Here is a 21861-nt window from a genome sequence, read left to right on the forward strand (position 1 = left end):
AATAATAATAGTAATCCAAGGCCGAGGGGAATTTTAAGGAAAAAAAGGAAAAAAAAATCGCAGCCGCTCCAGTTCTGTTTGAGGGATCCTGGGGTGGTTTTGGTGCTAACGGGGAATAAAAGGGCGGCGGGGAGGGGGAAAAAAGAGGCTGTGGGGTTAAGAGTGGGGAAATAATGCAGGTTTTGGTGCCCCCCCCGGGGAGCTGGGACCCCTGGGGGACGATGGGGGGCTGTTGGGGCTGGGGGGGGGTCAGGCTTGGGGGGTTTGGGCTTGGGGATTTTGGGGTTGGAGGTTTTGGGGTTGGGTTTGGGGGCGCTTGGGGGGGCTTGAGGGGGTTTGGGGTTGGGGATTTTGGGTCTGGGGGGTTGGGGTTGGGGGTTGGGGGGGTCGTGATGGGGGGGGTGGGGGGGCAATGGGGAGTGATGGGGGGGCTATGGGGGAATGGGGAGGGGGTGCCGGGGGTGGGGGCTGCGGTCCCGGCGTGTGCTGAGCGCTCCCGCCCCCCCCCCCCGTCCCGTAGTCCCCCCCCCCGCCCATTGATAGGCGCTGCAGAGGGGTGGGAACCGGGGCCGGTGACGTCAGGCGGGGCCCAGCCAATGGGGGGCGGCGGCGAGGGCCGGGAGTGGGGAAAGCATGAATGAAAAGTGCCGCGCGCCGCTCCCCCCGGCGCACAGCCTGCGGGCGGCCGCCGGAACCGGGCCGAGCCGTGCCAGAGCCGGGCCAAACCGTGCCGAGCCGGGCCGGGCCGGGCCGGGCCAAGCCGTTCTGAGCCGTTACGAGCCGGGCCAAGCTGTGCCAAGCTGTGCCAGAGCCGTTACGAGCCGGGCCAAGCCGTGCCAAGCCGTTCCGAGCCGTGTCGGGTCGGGCCAAGCCATGCCGTGCCGAGCCGAGCTGAGCCGGGTCGAGCCGTGGCCGTGGCCGTGGCCGGAGGATGCTGCCGTGGCCCTGGGATGCGGCCCCGGCCGTGCCGAGCCGTGCCGAGCCCGTAGGACGTGGCCGTGCCGAGCCGTGCGAATTGGCCTCCCGCGGAGCAAGGAGGGCTGCAGGTGAAATAACCGGGGCTGGGCGGGGACGGGGGGGACAAGGATGGAGAGGTGGAGAGGAGGATGGAGAGAGGGATGGAGGGAAGGAGAGATGGAGGGAAGGATGGAGAGAGGGATGGAGGGGAGGATGGAGGGAAGGAGAGAAGGATGGGGGGAGGATGGAAGGAAGGATGGATGCGTTGAGGGATGGAGAGGAGGATGGGAGGATGGAAGGGAGGATGGGGGGATGGACGGATGGATGGATGGGGGGGAGACCCGTCCGCAGGTGGAGGCAGAAGGGAGGACGCCCTCCGGGCTCCCCGAGGAAGGCGGAGGCTGCCGTGCCTCCCCGGAGGACGGAGGCTGCCCGGGGGAGGCAGGGTGGAGGCGCGGAGCTCGGCCGGGAAGGAGCCGCCTGCGGGTGTCCCCCCCCCCCCTTCCCCATAAACCTCCCCCCGGGGGGCAGCAGAGCCCCCGAGGAGGGAGGAGGAAGAGGGATGAAGGCTCGGGGGGCTGCGGGGAGCGGCGCGGAGCCATGCGAGCAGGGCTCGCTGCCTCCCCCCCGTCCTCTCTTCCCAGCCTTCCATCATTTCCTCCGCCTTTTCCGCCCCTCTCCATCCCTCCCGTCCCCCCACACCTTGGCTGAACCCGAGGCATCGCAAGTTATCATTTATTTTTAACCTGCGGGTTATGATTAATTTTTTTTGGCAGTCGTCTTGTTCAGCGAGGGTTCAATGCGTTCCCGGGGGGGGGGAAAGGAAACGTCCTTCTGGTCCCCTATGTGAAGTTGGGGGCACAAATTCTGTTCGCTTTGCTCATTGCTGCGCTGAGCCCTTCAATTCGAGGGGGCTCGGGGTTAGAAAAAAAAAAAAAGCAAACCGTGGGCTCGATTTTCAGCACCTGCAGAGCACCATTTGGCTTGCAAATGGACCAGCTTTAAGCTGGCTGCGGGAAACGGGCAGCTCCTGGGTGCTGATTCCCCAAATTCTGCCCAAAATCACGTTTTCGAGGGCCTGATCCTGCTCGTCCCACTGGTGCTGAGGGGAGCTTGGCACTGGGTCGAGGACCCTGACGTGTCTGTGCTGTTCCGGATCGCACTGCTAATATTTGCCTCTCTTTTTATTCGTTTCCTCCCTCGTTCCTTCCTCCCAAGCCCCTGGAGAAGAGGAGGCTGGCTTTTTTTCCTGCTGATGCTGTAGACTTCAGGGGTTGGTTGTTATCTTTGGTTATCTAGCTGTATGAGTGGTGTCAATTCTTCATAAAGCTAGATAACCGAAAGTAAAAATAACCCCAGTACACGCCTGAGGAGGATGTGGAGAAGAAAGGAAATTCATCAAAAGGAAGAGGAGGAAAAGGAGAGGAAAAAAAAAAAGAAATGGAAAAGAAAGAAGAGAAAGGAAACGAGAGGCGAAAAAAAAAAAGGCATGGGGAAAAAAAAAAGACAACTTTTTGGGACTGGAATTAAAACCCGAGGTAGGATTTTTTTTTTTTTTAATTTTTAAGCACCTAATTTCCTCCTTATGGTTTTAAGGAAGAGTTCAGCGATGCTGTGCATGCGAGGGGGAAAAAAAAAAAAGCCTGCCTTGAGTCAGCCGAGGCTGCGGCCGCTCTCCCCTCGGCCGCTGCCCGTGATTGAATTAACGAAGTAAAACTTCCCCAGGTCAGGAATTGGCGAAGTGCAGGACCCAGGCTGCACACCGAGGATGAACTTTCCTCCCGTAAGCAGCCCCACGGCAGCCCAGAGCCCGTAAATCGATGCAGGTTACTGCCGTGGATTATCTGGGCAATAACGCAGCACCGGAGCACGCTTTATTAATGGTTGTTTTGCAAACACAAACGCTGGATTCATCCCTTTTTTTTTCCTTTCTCTCTGTTAAATGTGTAATTTCATTCCCTGGCAGATACAACTTGGTATCAGGGCTAGAAAGACCGAGGTGGTGATTTGGAAAATGGGATCTTGCAGTTTTCTTTGTTTTTCTTTCCCAGTACCTCTCGATCCAAGCGCTGGCTCTCTCCTTTTAACCCTTTGTCTATGAGCGTTTCCCTGAATGGATTTAAGGTTCCAAGATCAGGGATTTAGAAAATATATATTTAAAACTTGGGTATGAAACCGTATGAGGCTAATCAGGGAACCTGGTTTTATTTAATTTATCCTCTCCGACTGCAAATTCACGCTGGCCATCACCCCCTGCACTGGATTTTCTGCCATCCTTTTCCTTGTGGAATCAGATTTTTTTATTTTATTTTACCTGCTCTCTTTTAGAAGGGAATTTTAGGTCAAAGACGTGGGCCGGGTGCTTCTTGCCTGCTTTTAATGGTCAAGCTGGTTGGCTTAGAGGCTGCCGTGAAATACGGCAGCCTGTTTGGAGAGGTGTCGCGATGGTGCTTGGAACACAAAGGTCTTGTGATGGATTCAGTTATTTGTTAAATATAACCTTGGAATGGTGATTCCAAGGGAAAAAATCGTAATAAAAATCCATATGGGTGGCAGCACCTGAAGTGAGGTGGGGAAGGGGTATTTATGGCATTGCAACCTCACAAAAATTGTGGGAGATGGAGAAAAAGAGCTGGCCTCTGACCCGTGCTGGTCCTGCTCTTGTGCAGGATCTTTTATTTATTTAAAAAAAAAAGGGCAAAAGGAACTGTCCCTGGGGCAGGGAAAGGCTCTAGTTCTGGGTGCAGTGTGAAGGATTTGTCCTGCTCCTGGGGTTACTTTTAAATTAATAAACGAGGTTATTTTCCTTGGCCGTGGAACTCGGAATGGGGGAATTCTCCGGGGGTCTGGCGGGGTCTTGGGCACCACGCATTAGGCTCGAGCATCTTTCGGGGGACAGAGCCCTGGCCCCGGTGGCAGCGGGACGTCACCGTGCCTCGGTCCCTCCTAGTCTTGTGGCCACCGGTGCCACCGTTCCCCGTGACCTCGGATGCCAGCACCGAGCGCGGCCACGTCTCTCACCCCCAAATCCTCGGGCGGCAGCGCCGGGTGGCTCCTGGTGCAGGGACGAGGCGCTTTTATGGCTGGGCGAGCGGCGGCGAGCTGCCACGTGCCACCCACCATTGGCCGGTGCCTTCATCCCGGGGGGGGGACGGCGCTTTTTGGCCAATCCGGGGCTGGAAGCGGTGCCGTGCGCTCGCCTTTCGGGTTTCTGCCGTGGCCAATTGTGCGCGGGGGGCACGCCGGAGGCCGCAGCCTGGCGGTGTCACTTGCTTGGGGATAACAAAAGGCATGGGCAGAAATGGGGGCTCGTGGCCTGGGACGAGGGCAGAGCTGGGTGGGGAATTGGGCACCCCGCAGCCTGGGTGCCGTCCTGGAGCAAGATGGATCTGGGGGCGCACGGGGCAGGAGGTGCTGGTGCTGTTTGGTGGCAGGGGGCACCCAGGGTCCTGCGCCCCTGTTGGAGAGCGCCCAGCAAACGTTCCCATCCCCGTGGGGGTGCGAAGCCCCCAAAAATGGGGTCCTTTTCCCTCCACCCCATCTCTTTAGTGGCCAGAGACCCCAAGAAAGGGGCAGAGACCCCAGCAGAGGGGCAGGAACGTCCCACAGCTCCGTGACCGTGCTGCTCTCCATCTTGGTGATTTTTTTTTTTTTTTACATTTTGGCTGAATCGTGGCAGGTGAGCGCTTCCAGCCCAGGACTGGAAGTCCAGGAGGCCTTCGGGAGCTGGGGCAGGCTGCAAGCAGCTGTTTGGGGCATTTCTTTTTTTTTTTTTTTTTTTTTTTTTTCCCTTTTTCTCCCCAGTTTGCTCCCGGGGCGCAGCAGCTCTAGGAAAGCCCCGCGTGTTGGCGTGACGTTGATCTAAATTGCAGCTTACATGTGGCCGTTTAAGCTTGCTTGGACACTCTGATGTGACTGGTTAACACTCAGCACTGTCTGCTCTCCTCTCCCTCGTGTCTGCGTAACTGCTGGGGACGTTCAGAGGAGACGTTCATGCGGGTTCTGTGCTCCTGTATTGCGAGCTGCGCTCTCCACGTCCTTTTTTCTGCTTGAAGCAGTGTGGTTGGAGCCAAAAAATAAAAAAAAAAAAAAGGCAAATGCCATCCAAACTTTTCAATGGGCGAGTCATTAAGAAGAGCCGAGCTGTACAAATAGAGCTGCTGAAAATTCATCATTCCGCTCGGTGCATCGTTTTCACCTTGAAATAGCCGAGGAGAGCTGCTCCCCTGCCCGCAGCGTGAGGGGTGTGAGGACGTGGGGATAGGGCGATGTCAGGAGGAGGGGGAAGGATGGTTTGGGCCAGGTGTCCCTGTCCTGGCCTTCCTCTGCCGCCTCCTCCTCCTTCTTCCCCAGCCCGTTTGCTGCAGGGACCCCTCTGAACCCTCAGCCCCATCGGTGCCATGGGGGTCACGGCGATCTGCTGGCACCAACCCCTCCTTTGGGAGGGCTAAAACAAATATATGGGATAGGTAACGGCAAATTCTCAGCCCAAAAATGTTAAATCCAAAAAAAAAAGGGGGGGATTTCTGTGTTGGAGGACAGCAGGCGTTCCCTGACTGAAGGAATTTTCTGCTGGCCTCGTTGGCGATGTGAAGGTGGGAACAAAGGGAGGCCCCGGTGGCCGGAGGCTTTCGGGTCTCCGGCCTCTCCCTTGCACTCGTGCTATGGGATGTTGAAAGGGGCAATCACAAAGAAGTTGTGCATGTATAGGTGTAGAAATATAGGTATGAACAGATTTTTTTTTTTTTTTTTCCCCACCCCGAGCAGTCGCAGCCTGGCATTGGATGCAGGATGGGCTTTGGCTTTCAGGTCCCTGCCTCAGCCCATTCCCAGCGCGGTGCCCCCAAAGTGCCGGGGATTTGGGGCATTTTGGGGCCACCTGAGGCTGCACCTCACTGCTCTGGGTCTGTGCTGGGGGCAGGAGCGAGGTTCCCTGCCACCGGTACCCGGGGAGGTCAGGAAGGCTCACTGAAGCTTCCGGACTGAGGCTGGGAGGCGAGGGCACCTTTATGCCACCAGCAGCCACCCCTCTCCAAACAATCTGGGCTTCAAACCCCCCCCCCGCCCCCGAGTGGTTTCAAGGGAGTGATTTTTTTTTTCTTATTTTTTTTTTCTGCCAGGATTATGATAAACCAGGCATGCTAAGCTGCTGAGGGAATCGGATCAGGCCCCGCTTTCATTCTGGGGCTGTGTGGGAACGGCCGGGGCCCTGCCCCGGATTCGCTGTGCCTCGGGGGTCCCCGTCCCATTCCCAGATTTGGGTCTCGCCCCCGATGCCCCCACGACGGGGCTTGCTTTGGGATGCTCGCTGCTGGTTTTTGCACCACGGAGCAAAAAAAATAAAGGGTGAGGGGCTTTCTCTGAGCCCCCCCTTTCAGGGTGCGAACATGGCACAGGGCATCCAACAAATGGGACCGGACGGGTCCCCCGCATCCAGCCCCGGGGGGACAGCTGGTGGCACTTTCCCCCGGGGGCAGTGGGGAGGAAAATGCTGAGCTGGGCGCCTGTGGGGCTGCTGGGCGCAGCCAGGAAGGTGGCTGGGATGCTCTGAGGGTGATCGGATGTGATTGCAGAGCTGCGGTGCTCACAGCCTCACCGCGGGAGGGCTGTGACAGCGCTGCCGCCGACAGCGTGGCCCTAAAAATAGTCCCGGGGCAGCGTTCTGGCTCGTCCTGTAGGGTTTTTAGGGACGGAGATAGGAAAGGACATGTGCGTGCGAGTCCGTGCTCGCTGCCTTCATCCACTGCTGGAAGACGTAAGGGGAGTGGGGACGGCTGGGGGCTTCAGGGCAGGCAGGATCTGGCCATCTGCAGAGCTGTGGTGGCCGTGGTTGGTTTTGCAGGAAAAGCTGGGAAATCCTGGTTCCTGAATTACAGGGCAGGAGGTCTCGGGGCGCTGGATCCGCTCCTGGTCTCGTGCTGGTGTCACTGGGGGATTTCCCCCACTGCAGCCAGGGCCGGGCTCGGAGCTGCAGTCTGAAACCCTACAGCTAAGCCGTGTAATCCCAGCAGCTGCAGGCCTGAGCTCCGGCTAGGTGTAAAAAAAAAAAACATTTTAATTCTGCTTTTAGGGATTCCTGTCCTGCAGGGACAGGGGGGCAGTGGCAGGGCACCGCGGTGCGGAGAGGAGCCGCCGCCTCGGGCGTGTTTTAACCGCTCAGCGTCACGCCATCAGTTCTTGGGGCTGGGGCAGGTGGAGCTGCAAAACGTGGGATTTGGGGGAAAAAATCCTACCCTGGGGATGATGGGGAGGGGGTGGCCTGGGGCTCGTGCAGGGCGCACAGCGCCTTCCCTGGAGGGACGTCACTGGTGTTGGCACAGCCGTGCCAGGCTCGATGTGACCTCCATGGCGGGCGTCTGCTGAGGTGGCCAACCCAGAACACGTCTCTTTTTGGGGAGAAAAATATAATATCTGTCCAAGAAGCCGTTTTTTCCCCTTCTGAAAGGCAGTGTGTGAGCAATGGGGAGGGGGGTGAGGGACCCTGGGTCCGTGTCGCTTGTCGCTGTCTGTCCCCTTGGGGAGGAGGGAGAGCTGTCCTTGAGGTGCTTGTTCCTTCTGGCTGTAAATATCCGATGTTTTGGGCAAGATTGAAGCATTCAGCTTTTGTGGTGTTCTGCAGGAGCGACCCCTTGTAGGGATTCCTGGGCCGAGCAGGGCAGGAGCACACTGGGGCCAAGCTGCCTTCCCCTGGCCCCAGTAGGCGCCAGCTGCTGGGGAGGAAAGTGCTTGAAACCCCACAATTATGGGATAATTAATTCCGAGCGAGCTTCTCGGCTTGCCAGCCCGAGCTGGAGAGTTTGTGTCCCCTCCCCGAGCCTCCCCAAAAAGTGCCTGGGCTGGGTTTGGCTGTCCTCGCACCCCACAGGGCTCGGGGTTGAGCAGGAGGGGTGGAGAGCCCCAAATTTATAATTGCTTTTGGGTTTCCCTCTGTGCCCCTGCTCCCTGGAAAGGGAATCGTGCCTTTGGATGGAGCTGGGTGTGTGGAGTTACTGGGAAAGGTTCAGGGAGCTGTTAAAGGGTTTTGGGCACCTGATTCCTGCAGGACCTGGGCTGGATGCTGCGGGTGGGTGCCGCAGCAGGCGGGTGGCCCCGGGCCACCGATTTTTGTGGACGGAGTCTGTTCTCTGCAGGATTTGCTCCTTTCCTCCTGTTTGCTTTGTTTTGAGCAACAAAAGGCCTTCCAAAAACTTGTTCTACCTTTTTAGGGAAAAAAAAAATTAAGTTATTTTTATCTTGAAACCACCCTTTTCTGGAGCTGCTTTGCGCACGGCCTTGGCTCTCCGCTCCAAAGCCAGCCGCGGTTTCGGGAGGCACCCGGGGCACGAGGTTCTCTGCTGGGGTCGAGGCTCTCCCAGGCTTCTCCCTACCCCGGTGCCGGGCCGGCGGTGAGCGGGTTGCCATGGAAAACCAGGATTATTCCTCCTGTGCCCGTGCAGAAGGGGGCCGGGGCTGTCGTTTTTAGCGTGCGCGGTGCCGTTCTCCCCCGGCGCGGGAGCCGCAGCCTTCGCGGCCTCCTTCCCCTGCAGCCTCCTTCCCCTCCTCCTGCAGCCCCAGCCCCTCGGTCGGGCTCTTATCTCCAATAATCCCCCGGTAAGAGGGCTTTCTGCTTGTTATGACACCCAGTGAAAGCGTGGGAGAAAGATCCTTTCTTCGCCCTTGTCCTCCGCAGCCAGCCTCTAGCCTGAATGGGAGGCTTTTTTGTGCCTCTGTGTGCCTGACTAATTGAGCTGAAGGACTTGCGTCTGGAAGGGCTTGAAAGGGACTTTTGTTGCCGCTGCGGAGTTTGTGGAAGGCGAATGAGCCCTGCTTTCTTAGGGGACGCGGGTCCTGGGCAAATTTGACTCTCGAGTGCTCACGCCTCCGAGGTCTTTGGGAAAAATTAGAAAAAGGGTGGTGGGCCTGCTTTTTTTTTTTTTTTTCTTGACAACTATGCCCCAGCCGCTGAAAAAATGGAGTCTGGCCCCAGAACGCTTCGTGAGCCGGCTTTAAAAAAGGGCCGGGTGAGATGAGAAAATCTGGATTTAAAAAAAACTGCGTTGGCTGCCTCTGCCTCCTGCTTTTTTAAGGCCCAGCGCTCGAAACACAAATCCCCCCGCTCCCCGTGATCCATGGAGAAATTGTGGTGCGGTTGCCTGATGGCACCTCCACCTCCTGTTTTTGCCCCACAAACTGAAAATTCCTCTTTTCTTCTCGCTCTCGATGGGAGCGGTGACAAATTGGGGTTCTCGCTGAAAAGCCTTTATTTAAGGCACGGGGTTGTCCCATGAGCCTGGTCCAAGCGCGGGATGCTCGTGGCTGCTGAGGGCTCAGAGTTCCCACCTCTCTCTCTATCTCCATGTGCGATGCTTTCTGCTCGCCCCTGCTCATTTTTTCAGGGCCATCTTGTCTGGGAGGGGATTTCCAGCAGAAAGTGGTTGGGGGCTGAAGGCTGCAGGGCTGGCTTTATATGGGGCCGGCTCTGTATGGGGCCGTTGGTGGAATCGGGAATGGATGCTCAGCCAGGTGGCCAAGGTGGATTCAGCGCGTGGCCCATCTTGACCCGTGAATATTTCCCTGGACCTTTTTGAGGGCTTGCTGGGAACTACCAGGAATAAATATTCTGACCCCAAACTGGCAGGCAAAGGGCGAGGCCCGGTGCCCTATCCAAAACCACCGCTGCGCCTCGTGCGTGCAGCCTTTCCTCTCCCCCTCCTTGCTAACTTCCGCAAGGAATGATTTCTTTAGACTTCTCAATGTAAAAAATCCCCCCTCCTCTTTTTTTTTTCCCCTTCCCTTTGTCATTTTTCCTTTTTCTTCTCCTCCTCCTTCTTCCCAGCGTGGAGCCTCCGAGTTAGGGATCGCTGTCGGAGCTGCGGGGCTCCGTCCCACCCCCTGCGTGGATAAACGCTCGGTGCCTGAGCTTCCCCAATGGGGTTCAGATGCAGAGTGGCTGAAAACATTTGGGAAGTTGGATTTTGGGCACGGTGGGGCTGTGAGGGCCGTGGGTGTTGGCAGCTCCTCTGTCCTCCGTCCCCAGAATGCTTCCTCGTGGCCTCTGGGCTGCAGAAATGCCGCCTCCTCCCACGGCCAACGATGCTCGAGGTGTGCGCAGGGGTCAGAGCAGGCTCTTAAATAGAGTTGGCAAGGGATGGGAAGGGAAAGAGAGAACCCCCTTTTATTTTTTAACTTAAAAAATAATAATTTTGATGAATTTGGTGCCTAACACTTTTCCACACGGCTCCACGAGGGAGGTTTTCCATGTCAAACCATTTTTGGTTTGAAACCCATGGACTCGCCTTCCTTTCCGGCAGCCACCGCGCGGTCCCGCAGCGGCACCAGGTGACACCAGGTATTTGCCAAGTGACCCCCCCCGTTACCACCCTGCCCAAACGCCAATTTCCGTGCTGTTTGTGTGCTCGTAAGGAAGAATCAGAGAAGTTTGCTTTCTCAGCACAGCAAGATGAGAATCATGCTGCATCTTGGTCATTAGCAATAAGCAGCTGTCGGCACCAGCCTTGCTGGGCATGGGGCGCACGCTGGCGCACCCACCGACCTTCACTTGGTCCTCCCTGCTTTCATCTAATTAAACAAAAAAATTAATCTGATAACTATTGTAAAATCAAAAAAATCCACCAACTTCAGGAATCGGGTGTGCTTGGAAATTTGAGGCTCGGAGTTGAGCAGCTGGAGGGTGCCCTCCTGGCAAGGCTGGTGGGTCTCAAGCCAGGGGACAAATAAAGAAATCCACGCTGCTGATTTATTTGCTTTTATTCCCCTCTCATCTTTTTTTTTTTTTTTTGGTAGGGAGGGGGCTGACTCACTATTATTTATTTTATTTTTTTTAGACACTTGAGGCTGGCAGAAGTGCTGAATATTTTTAGTTTGTGGAGAGGCCTTAGCTGAACAGGTTGAGATCAGGTGGAAAAAATGAAGTGTCTTTTTTTCCCTAACCGGCCAGTAATTTGGGGTATTCTGCATTTTGGAACACACCAGATCGTAAAAAACAACTGATTTATGGCCATATTTTTAGCCATTCCCTAAAATTTTGAGAATTCCTTGCCCTAGTACAGATAATTGCTCCTTCCCACAACAGCTCCTAGCTTAAATAATGAGCCTTCGAGCAGATGGGGAGGAAACAACACAAATTTGGCCATTGGAAGGAGATGTAGAAAATAAACAACAAGGTGGTTTTAGCTCAGGTGAGGCATAACATAATTATTGTTAATCGATAACAGCACAGCCATGGAATATTCAGAATTACGCTGCGCATAAGGCACAGGGCTCGGGTTCTTGTGTTGGAGCATCCTAGGGCAGATCGTGGCCGTGGGTGCCTGGTAGCTCATCTAGCACAGTGGGAAAGGACGTATTTTTTTTTTCCCTTGATGAAAGGAGGGGAAAATAAATAAATAAAAAGGAAAAGGTGGGGTTTTGGTGGTTATTTTCCTGCCAGGAGAGCCTGGGACAGTGGCTCTGCACTGTCCTGGTGCGCAGGTTGCCAAACCTTGGTGGTTGCCATTGCCGATGCATCACTGGGATTTTACATTCGGTCCATAGCGGCCTGTTTTTTCCTCCTTTTTTCTCCTTTTTTTTTTTTTTTTTTTAAATACCTTTTGCACCCCCCCCCTCAAATTCTGCGTTTCAGCCTGCTTTGTCTCATCTCCTGCTGGCGTTGTTTAACGAAGGGGCAGCCGCTCCCACGCCAATGGGGTTGGGGCTGTTGTTGTTGTTTTCCTGGTGCTTTGTTCCCCCCTGGCGCCCTCCCTGTGCCCCTCGTCCCTCGCCCCCATGCTCGGGGGGGACTGGGGGGACCCCAGCGAGGGTGCGGGGCCGGGGTGCCTGGGGAGGGATGGAGCAAACACAAAGCCCAAGCACCACGACACGGGCTCTTGTTGTGGTGGTTGTGTGCGAAAGAGTTAAGCCATTAGAAATTCCGAGCCCTTCTTCCGATAGTTAAACCTGATTTGCATGCATTTGCATAATGAATGTCATTTGCATTCTTGGAGGTTGGCTACTTCTGTGGGAAAAGTCAAAGCGGGATTGCGGGGAGGGCGAAGGGGGGTCGGCGAAGAAAGACGGGAAGATTTCCCCGCGCCCCACGCGCATCCCTGCCCCCTCTGTGTTTTCCCCCATCCTCACCCAAACGCTGTGATTCTTCCCCCCTCCCCCCCCTTTTTTTTTTTTAATTTTCCCCCCATTTTTCCCCCCCTCGATGCCTTCCTGCCTCTCCCTTCGACGCACAAAAGCCAAGGGCGGATGGGCCGTGTCGAGGCGAGCGCATCCTTCCCTCTCCCCCTCCTTTAATTTCCCCCCCTCTAATTCCAGCTTGGCTCCCGTTCCCGGCGCCCTCGCCCGCGCTGGGGGGGCCGCGGCCCCTCTCCCTCCCCTTCCCCGCGGGTGCATGCGTGCTGGAAACGGTAGCAGAAAGGGAAAAAGGTGCGAGCCACCATTTTAGGCAGCCGACACGTAAAATGGCCGATGCTCTCTCCCCGCTCAGCGCCATGCGGCACTGCGGGCACGGGGGGACGCATCCTGCCCTCGGCCCCCTGTGCTCGCCATGGGGGCATGGGGCTCAGCGTGCCTCCGTCCTGGCCTCAGCCACCCAAATTTTTCCTTTTCCCACCGGCGATGGACTCGGCGTTGCAGCCACTGAGTGCCACCGACATCACCCGCGCCCTAAAACACCCCAATTTTATTTCACCCTCGATCCCTGCGGTGGGGATGGTGCTGAAGCAGGTGCCCAGTCCTTTCTACAAGGGATTTTGTAATTATCGTTAAAAAGTGTTCCATGCCACGCAGGGGTATTGGGGGTTTGGTTCATGCACCGAATTTTCTTGTAGTGGCTCCAGCTGACGTTGAATTTTCAACGTGTCACGATAATATTAGGGAAGCAGCTGCTCGATTATTATTTTTATTTTTTTTCCCCCATTTTTTGGATTAGAAAAATCCAACAGACTTAATTATCGCTGAGGACATTTTTTGGCTGTTTAGGGGAGGAAAAAAACCGATGCCAAACACAAGTGGGGTCATCCCTGCCCTTGCCTAGGGCTGGTTCGTGGCACCGAAAGCAGGACAGGAGAGGGGAAAATCACCGGGTCTGGCACAACCCGGCCACGTGTGAACTGATCGGTTTTTACTCTGGCACTTGAGGTATTTTGGGGTGTTTTATCTACAGACCCCACATGAGAGGCTTGTGATTTTTAGGTGATGAAATTTGTGCTCCGTAAGGCTGGGCTTGCTTTTCTTTTTTCGTTTCTCCCCATCCCCCTGTTGCCATGAGAAACTCGAAAGTCTAAATACGCGGAGCGAGCTTAACCCTGGCACGAGGGGAATTTTCACGGCAAACCGAAACAACCAGAAATTTATGGTTTCAAGAAAAATAATTCACTTTTTTTTTTCCCCCTCCCTAGTGGAAAAGGCCACCGATGGCTCGGCGCGCCCGGCCCAGCGTGTGCAGGAATGGGAGCCCCGTCCCTAACGCCCGCAAAAATGCGCTAAGGCTCTTAGCTGCTCAGCTGATTTCCCCCTGCCTTAGTGTATTTGTCCGTGCTGGGGGACGTTTTTTTGTTCCCTTTTCTCATTTTTTCTCATTCCTGGGGCCTGGGCTTGGGTCGGGGCTGAGGCTGGGCATCATCTGTGTCTCGGGGTCGCCTCCGTCCCCGGCCGGTCTCGTCCTTTCCACCGGTTGGCTTCTCCCCGGTTTAACCAGCAGAAAAAGGATCTTTCTTGGCCCCAAATGCCTTTCTCTATTAAATGTGCCCCATAAATTCTGCTCAGGATGTCTAAATCCATGTGTAGCCTGTGAAGAGCCACGGATAAAGCAGAGTTTTCACGAAAATATACAAAACGAGTTAATAAAGCCACAATGAATCCGTAAGGGTGATGTGGGGCAGCACGAGGGCTGTGGCCACCCCGGTTTTGGGGGCATCATGTGGCTGAGCCTCGGAGCTGCCCAGCATTCCCGTGTCTGGATGAACCCCTTGGCTTTGGGTTTTTCAGCATCCCTGGGCACGGAGGGAAGCCTGGGGCTCGCAGCTCCCCAGAAGGCTGATGGAAAAATGTGTTTTGTTTTGTTTTGTTTTGTTTTTTCCACTGGGATTTACAGCCGTGGGTCCAGCCTTGTAATTCCCGTGCCCCTGAGGCTGGCAGGGACAGGGGGTGCTGAATGAGTTCGCACCCAGCTCGGGGCAGAAGCACCGGGGTTGGGGCTGACGTTCATCCCATTCCCTTTTCCCCCCTCTCTCCCTGCCAGGGAGCGGCGTGGCTTCCCCCGGCGCGATGCTCTGCTCGTGTTGTGGCCGGCACATCGTGGCATGTAGCTCCCAGTGAGAGTTCACGGGGAATTTCCTGGTAAGTGAATTTATTTCTCAAGGTTTTCTCCGCACACCGAGGGCTGAGCAGGCTCCGGCACGGGCTGGGCTTCCCCATGGCAGGAGCTCGGGGATGGGTGCAGGCGACGCTGGCTGCGGGGATCAGGGGGGGCAGTGCCTCGCTCGCCATCCAGGATGCCTCCCCGGCTCCTCGCACACCCTTGGGTTTGGCTCCTAAAACCTCTCGAAGCTGTTTCGTTAACTTGCAATCCTCCAAGCCTGCCAGCGGCGTCCTTCCCACCTGTAGGAACAAAGGGCTCCTGCAATGATATTTTCTTTCATTTTTGTGTTTTATATGTGAAATCCGTGGAGGTAATAAAGGTGTTTCCGTTTCTTTTGTTTCTATCCCAGGTCGTCTCGCTACCGCATGAACCCAGGAGTGGGGAAAAACCCACCCTGCAAACCCAGGAGAGCCTGGCCCTGAGAGCCACCAGCCCCGTCTCAGGGGGTCACGGCCACCAGAAGCCCTCGCAGTGGCCGATCCCACGTGAACCTTCCTCCTCCTCCTTCTCCTCCTCCTCCTCCTGCCTGCAGCCGCTGGCTGGAGCAGCGCAGAGCACGCCTGGTGCCAGCACCGCGGCCACGGGGACACCGGGGACTGCCCTGGGGACAGGCAAGGACACCACTGAGCATCCCTGTGCCGGGCAGCACCGAGCCTCGTGGGTGAGCCTGGGGGGGCGCGGGGGGCACCTCGGGGTGCGCAGGTGGAGGTGACGGGCAGGGGACCGGGCTGGGGAGGGGACCGATGGCCAGGGCCAGCGCGGTTGTGACCGAGGCGCAGCTGAAGCGGGTGCTTTGCCCGTGGTCAAGGCTGAATCACAAACTGCGCATTGTTTCCGAGGGGGTTCGGCACATTTCGCCGCCCCCCCCCCCCCCCCCCCCCCCCTTCCCCTTTCCTCTCCTCTCGCCCTCGCACAAAGATGTCATTGTGCCGGGGGCTGGGTGATGGCAGCGTTGTTATTTGGTCCAAAAAAAAAAAAAAGTAAAAAGAAAAGAAAGAAGTGGGGAGGGGGGGACCCAACAAGGTGAAGAGGTTTAAATCAGCTTAGCCCAAATGCCAATTAAAAACCAAAGAGGATTAGGCTTGTGATCAGCAGAATAGACAGTCATTGTGCCCGGGCTAGGGTCCCCCCTCCAGGTCCGGCGGTGGTGGGATGCGGTGGCGCAGGGGCCAGCCCGCAAGCCGCTGGGTTCCTGGGGTGAAGGCCACCTTTTTGCCTTTTTTTTGAACATATTCGAGCACTCTTGGCTTGAGTTTGGCCGAGCAAGGAGAGCTTTTGGTCTCCCTGCCAAGGGAAGGTCTTCCCCAGAATCGGTGCTGGGCTGGCTTGGGCCTCAGCGTGCTCTGCCCTGGCCGTGGGACCACGAGGGCAGCACCCAGACCTCCCGGTGCTGCATTGCCCTCGGTTCTGGGGAGCGGGGTAGGAGACACCAGGAGCATCGTGTGGGCTGTCCTACAGCTCGTGGGCAGCCAAAGAGTCACAGAATCACCGGGGCTGGAAGCGAACTTGAAGATCAGCAAGCACAACCGCCAACCTCCTGCGTCCCAGCGCTGCGCCACGGCCCTTGGCGCCACCAGAAGACCTCGTGCATCTCTGCCTGGAGAAGACGTCTCGGTGCTTTTCACGTGGCTCAGGCCTCCTTTGCTGTCCTCCTTCGCCATCCTCCAGCTCTCTGCAGCGAGGTTTGAGCTCCTGGGAGGTGCCTGTGGGGGAACCACAGCGCTTGTGGCGTCCTGGGCTGGGGCGAGGAGGTTTGGGGTGCTGAGCCCCGCAGCCCTCCCAGCTCCGAGCAGCTCTCCCGTACCACTGGAAGCCCAGGAACTGAAAGTGCTTCGTTCCCAGTCCCACTGACCCCATCCTGTAAGGCAAGCTCGGGCACCCAGGGCAGCCCTAGCGCGGCACCGGGCGCATCGGGGCCGAGGTACCTCCGTGCGGCACAAAGAGGGTCAGGAAGCGCCACCGCGCACAGGCTTTGAGGCTTCTTTGCGCTTTCAGGGAGGAAAGGAGCCAAGCAGGGAGTCCTCTGATGCTGGTGGGTGCAGCCTGAGCCCCTTCTCCTTCGGCCTGATGCTGCTGGCAGCTCGGGGGGCTTGGGGAGCGCCCCGCGTCCCATGGGGAGCTGCGTGCGTCCACCCCCAGCCCTCGCCAGGCAGAAGCTGGTTTGGAGAAGCCGTGCAGAGGCACCGAGCCATCAGCAATAAATGCAAAATGCTCTGGCCCTTGAGCTGCAGAGAGGAAATGGGAGGGGGAAAAAAAGGCCTTTATTTCCGAAGGGAGAGCCTTCTGCAGCAGGAGCTGGTCCCGGTGTCGGGGTCGAGCCTGGGGCCTGGGCAGCGGGCGCTCAGGGAGCGTTTTGGGGCAGGAAGCGGGGCTGCTGCGGGGCGAAGGATCCGTGCTGCAGGTGGGGACAGGGCTGAGGCTTTCTCCCCGAGCACGGCGCCCATGGGTGCCACAGCATCCCTCCTCCACCGCCCTGCCCACGGCGCCCAGCGAGCGCGGGGACTTTGGGAACGGGGAGCGAGGGAGCGTCAGCATCCGTCCCCCTTTTGTCGCCGCCGTGTAATTTATGATATGAGAGGGGGGCCATTGTCTGGACCCATCCTGTATTTTTCCGAGGGCTTTGCCTCTCTTCCCAGCCCCCCGCTGTGCCGCTGCTACTGTACCGTTGCCATGGGACGTGCTCCCCGCGCCGCGGCAATGCGGGGCAGCGCTGGGGAGGGCAGAGCGCCACGGCCGGACCCATCTGGAGCCCCGCAGCCCCGCTGCCGGCAGCACCCGCGGGCGGCCCCGCTGACGTGCCGAGGGCCTGGGAATGGGGCTTTCGGCCCCTCCAAGTTCACGGCCACCGGAGGCATTCAGCTGCCAGGGGGGCAGCGGGATCCGGGGCGTTTGGCTCCATTCTCCCTTCCCCTCCGCCTTTCAGCGGTGGCGGTGTCCTCGGCGCATACAGATCCCCCCGTCCCTTTCTCCTCCTGACAAGTGCGCACATAAATAAATTACCCCCACCGGGCGAGTGTGGAACAATCTGTCCCCTAAATTCTATTCATCGCCAGACAGGACCCATTATTCCCCCGATTAAAGCCGCTGGAGTAGCTTGCAAGGGTTACAGTTACTCTGTCAAACTGTAAATAAGACACTAAAAATAAAGAGCGCTGCTGAGAGAGGGAGAGAGAGGGGGAAAAGGGAAGCCAGACTAATGCCTGCTGCTAGGGAAACCGAATGAATCCCTAATGATGCCTGTGTACAAACTGCAAATAATGAAGGAAAAGTGACAAACGGACCTCGGCCGGGCTGCGGCGAGCCGCCGGCTGCGGGGGGCTCTGCGCCCGCCTCGCCGTCCCCATCGCCCCTAAGGGAGCGAAATGGGAGCAGGACCTTTGGGTGCCCAGCCCTCGCGGGGCGTTAAAGCCTTTACTTCGCTGGCGGCAAGGTTTTCTTGCTGATGAGTTTATTTTCCAGGTGCGTTGAGCGCAGCCGATCCCCTGAACCAAGGGATGGTGACACTGCTTGAGCCCATTTTGGGGTGGTGCAGGGGCACGTCCATCGGCCCTGGCCTTGGGGTGGCACATGGAGAAGCAGCCCTGGGTTTGGGTTTGGGAGCCCTGCATGGGGCTGGCTGTGCTTGTGCCAGCGATGGGTTGTGGTGAAGGAGGCCTCCAGCCCCAGGTGGACAAAACCCAATTCCCCTCCCACTTGCCAGCCACGATGGCGGGGACGTTCCCCTCGCGGCGCATCCTTCCTCGCCTCCTCGCGTACCTTGGAGATGACGAGGGGAGGAAAAACCCACCCGTGGTGCGCTCACCTGGGGGCTTTCTGGGTTCTGCTTGGGCAGGGGGGGTGAGGGTTTAACCTGGGGTCTGTCTCAGCCCATTCCCTTCCCTGCCATGGCTACCTGCCTCGCCGGCCTCCGCTGGCTCACTGGGTGGAGGCCGTGCCTCCAACGGGGAACCTGGAGCACAGAAAGTGCTGGTGGGGACTGGAGGAAATGCCTCTGGGTGGGAAATGCAGCTCTCATCCTCCAGCAAATGCCAGGCTGGGAATCCAGCCTTCTGCACAGCGCTGGGGCAGGGTTTTTCTGCAAAAAGCGCCAGGAACGGGCACGAGGAGCAGCATGAGATGCTGATACTGCGCTCCCACCGGCAGCATGACGGTGAGATGTGTGGTGGTGAGGGCACCCAAGGGTCATGCTGGTGGGTGTCCTGCCCCAGCGTGAGCCCCCACAGCACCCAGAGCCCCCTGCAGCACCCAGAGCCCCCCGGAGTTTGCATCTTGGGGCTCCCAGCCTGGTTTGCACAAAAGCTCAGCCACCTCGGGAGGGATGGCTCTGACCAGCACAGTTTCCCACCTAGGCCAAGCCTGGGCTTAGCAGCTTGCCTCCCTCTCTCTTAGGAAAAATAAACCACCCTTTTCTCCCCCAGTTCCTGGCTGTGAAGCCTCATGACTCCGCAGCAGCATTCCTGGGACATTCCCGAGGCGAGCTGGTATGTGCAGAATTTCAGAGCGTGGCAGTGCCACGTCCCCCAGTGCTCAATAGACACTGGGATGGAGCCACAAAAACCCCAAAATCTTGGCTTTTGTAGCTGCTGCTCCTAACAGAGACCTCGAGCTGGGTGGGTGAGCACTGGTGGGGCTGGAGGAAGAGGTTGCTGCTGCCCATCCCCAAATTTACCGATTTAGTTGGAGAAGGTGGTGAGGAATTTGGAAAGCCAACGCCAACTGGAGCAAAACCAAAGCTGCGTCCTCCAGGCACTGCCACCATGGAAGCTGCCCGAAACCTTTAGGAGGATGAGGGCCAGGCGCCGAGGGACGCAGAGACCCCAGTGTCAGCCTCAGAGTGGGTTTGGCTCTGTGGGGTTTGCTCCCTGGCCAGGGACGGGTTCTCCTGGGGCTTCGGTTGAGGCGCGCTCGGTGTTCGGCTCCCCTTGAGACTGCACCCACAAGGGCAAGACTTAATAAAAATGAACTTATTCGGATTTCCCCGTTTGAATCTCTTGGGTCGCAGTTTTCGAGCTTTTCTCCCAGTCCGTTACAACATGATCGCTGCTATTTTATTTTACATTTTTCCTCCTCCATGTGAGCGACCTGGCAGCTGGAGCTGGAGCTTTCCCGTGGCGGTTTAGGCGAAGCCCATCCCGGCCACGTGCCAAACGCGTTTGCCCTGCACGTGGCACCTCTCCAGGTCCTTTACATTACCTTACCCCGTGCCATTTCCGAGACCCTGTGCCTCCCTGCCGCTCTCTTTCCCCACGTGCTCTCCCCCAGAATATCCGAGGGCGTTATTTTCGGTCCGTGGCCACAATCTCGCCCAGGGAGAGCTGGTGGCGGCCGCACCCTTCCCTGCCCAAGGACTCAGATGCAGTGAACGCCTTCCCTTGGGTTTCTTTCCAAATTCCTGATCCCGCAGGCGTTTGCTAGCACAAAGCCCACACGCCTGCGCTAATACCCAGGTAGCTTGCATGGCGAAAGCACTCTGTTGTGTTGGTTGCCTTTTTTTTTTTTTTTAATGATTATTTTTAATTTTCATTATATTCGCCTTTTAAGGCGCGCGTGTAAATGCTTCCCTGCAGGCTCATGTGAGGGCTGTTAAGGGCTTCGTCTGAATAAATAAGTGCAGGGGGACGGGAGGAACATCTCCACCACCCCCTGCAAGCCCCAGCGATGGCACCAGCGGGCCGGCGAGCGGGCGAAGGGGCTCGCCGCTCCCTAGTCCATAAAGTCGAGTAATTAAGTATTACTAGTTTCTGATGACTTCAAACAGAGTGACTCCAGGAAATAAGCCCCTTCTTTATAATTAGCGGGATTTCCTCTGCATCAAACGGGGAGATTGATTCTTTAATCTGCTCACATGCTTTTGATTTGGTCGTTCAGCCGCTTGTACCAACTGCTTCCACTCCCTGCCTTTGCCGATAAAACCTCGCAAAGGAGATTTCGGGAAGGCATGACCCGAGCTGAGGTCTCGGATTTTCTTTGTGTGGGGCTGTTTTTGGGTATTCTCACGTTTGCCGGTGACGCTGATAAAAACTAGCCGTGGGTTTTCAGCATCCACCCGTGTTTAGGTCAAGGGATGGGTTTGGGTCAAGGTGGTTTTGGTCAAGGGATGCTTGGTGGGTTTGGGGTTTGGTCCCTTGGCTCTGTGGGATGTCCGAGCCCCGTGCACTCGATGGGACGGGGTCTGCGGTGCTCAGCCAGGTGCAGGATCAGGCCCCGGCACCTCCTTGCCCCTCACCAGCTTCCCCTAGTCTGCAGCGGTGCCAAACACAGATCACATAATTAGGGAGCCGGCGAACTGTACAATTATGCAAATAATGCTCGAAATCACCGTTTTCAGCAGAAATGCCTGAAAATCGAGCCAGGAGCTCCGTGATACCTTGGGTGAATCGGGTGCTGCGGGGCCGGTGCCTGGCCCCACGGTGCTCAGCGGGGCTGGGGAGGAAACCGAGCCGGGGGGACTAAAAAAAATGAAAACAGCTTAACCAGCAGCGCCGATGTTTACGGTGGTTTTCTTTTTCTTTTGATTTCAGGTGAAGAACACAAGGCTGGAAGGAAAAAAAAAAAACAAAAAAGAAGAAAAGAAAGGAAAAAAAGTCTCCAAACCCAGGAAATCTGTGTTAATTGCTTATGAATGTCTCTGTCTAAAAAATTACCGAATTGATGTTGTCGTGCTTTTTTTTTGACAGCCTGTCTGTTACATTTTTTTTTAAAATATTCATGCACTGAAATCTAATTACTAGGCAAATTTAATGATAATGAAATGAAGGCACTTTAGCAGAAAGCACAGGGCCTTGTTAATGTTTTCTCAGCCTCTGTCTTTTTCATATTTTTAAAATATTTTTTTTTTACAACTGCCTTTCTTGCATTTAAAAAAAAAAAAAAAAAGATTGCCGAAAATAAAACTTGGATTTCAGCAAATGTTTGTGGTGGCTCTGTTTGTGACGACGGGGAATTTGCGAGGTGATCAAAGGTGTTTTGGAAAAAAAAAAAAAAAGAAAAAAAAAACACAAATGAGCCTAACCTAATCAGATACGGCAGATGAAATATTATTTATTGGGGGGGGGGAGGCAAGATCGTGCCTGGGGGGGCCTTAACGAAGGTGAGGACCTCAACATCCTGCCTCCTCCTGGCCCTCCCTGGGTGTCTCGCACGCGGGGACCCCCCGCACCCCAGGGTGCCCCCAGCTGGGTGATGGGTCTGAGGGGCCCCCACGTGGACCCAGGAGCAGCTGGGGGGCTGCTCTGTGTCAGGCTGGGCTGGGGGGGGCTCTGCTTTCCCCCTGCCTCACCCCGAGCCCTGCAGGATGCGGCCGTGGCTCTCAGGTTGGTCTCTGGGGTGTTTTTTTTTGGGGTGTGCTTTGGAGAAGGGCTGGGTTCTCGTTGGTGGTGGTCTTAAAGGATTTTTCTGGGGCTGTGGGTGAGCCCGGTCACCTCTGTGGGGTCTGCTCCTCTGGAGGACCCTCGGGAATTGGCTTTTTACAGGTTAGAGCCCCCCCGGATTGAAGGTAGGAAGGGGCGCGCAGGGTGGTGGAGGCAAGGGACTGGGGCAAAGCCTCGGGAGCAGCT

The 21861-nt window shown here is 56.7% G+C and overlaps 1 long non-coding RNA gene across 1 annotated transcript; it reads left to right on the forward strand.

Annotated features, from left to right (window-relative positions):
- The first annotated feature begins 512 nt into the window (after positions 1-512).
- On the forward strand, positions 513-21214 carry LOC308183784. Its single transcript, XR_013942498.1, has 4 exons — positions 513-1046; positions 2176-2495; positions 14186-14283; positions 14655-21214. It is a non-coding gene; the product is annotated as an uncharacterized lncRNA (long non-coding RNA).
- Positions 21215-21861: the final 647 nt, after the last annotated feature.

This window comes from Anser brachyrhynchus (assembly GCF_964034855.1).
Source record: "Anser brachyrhynchus genome assembly, chromosome: 28".
Lineage (NCBI taxonomy): Eukaryota > Metazoa > Chordata > Aves > Anseriformes > Anatidae > Anser > Anser brachyrhynchus.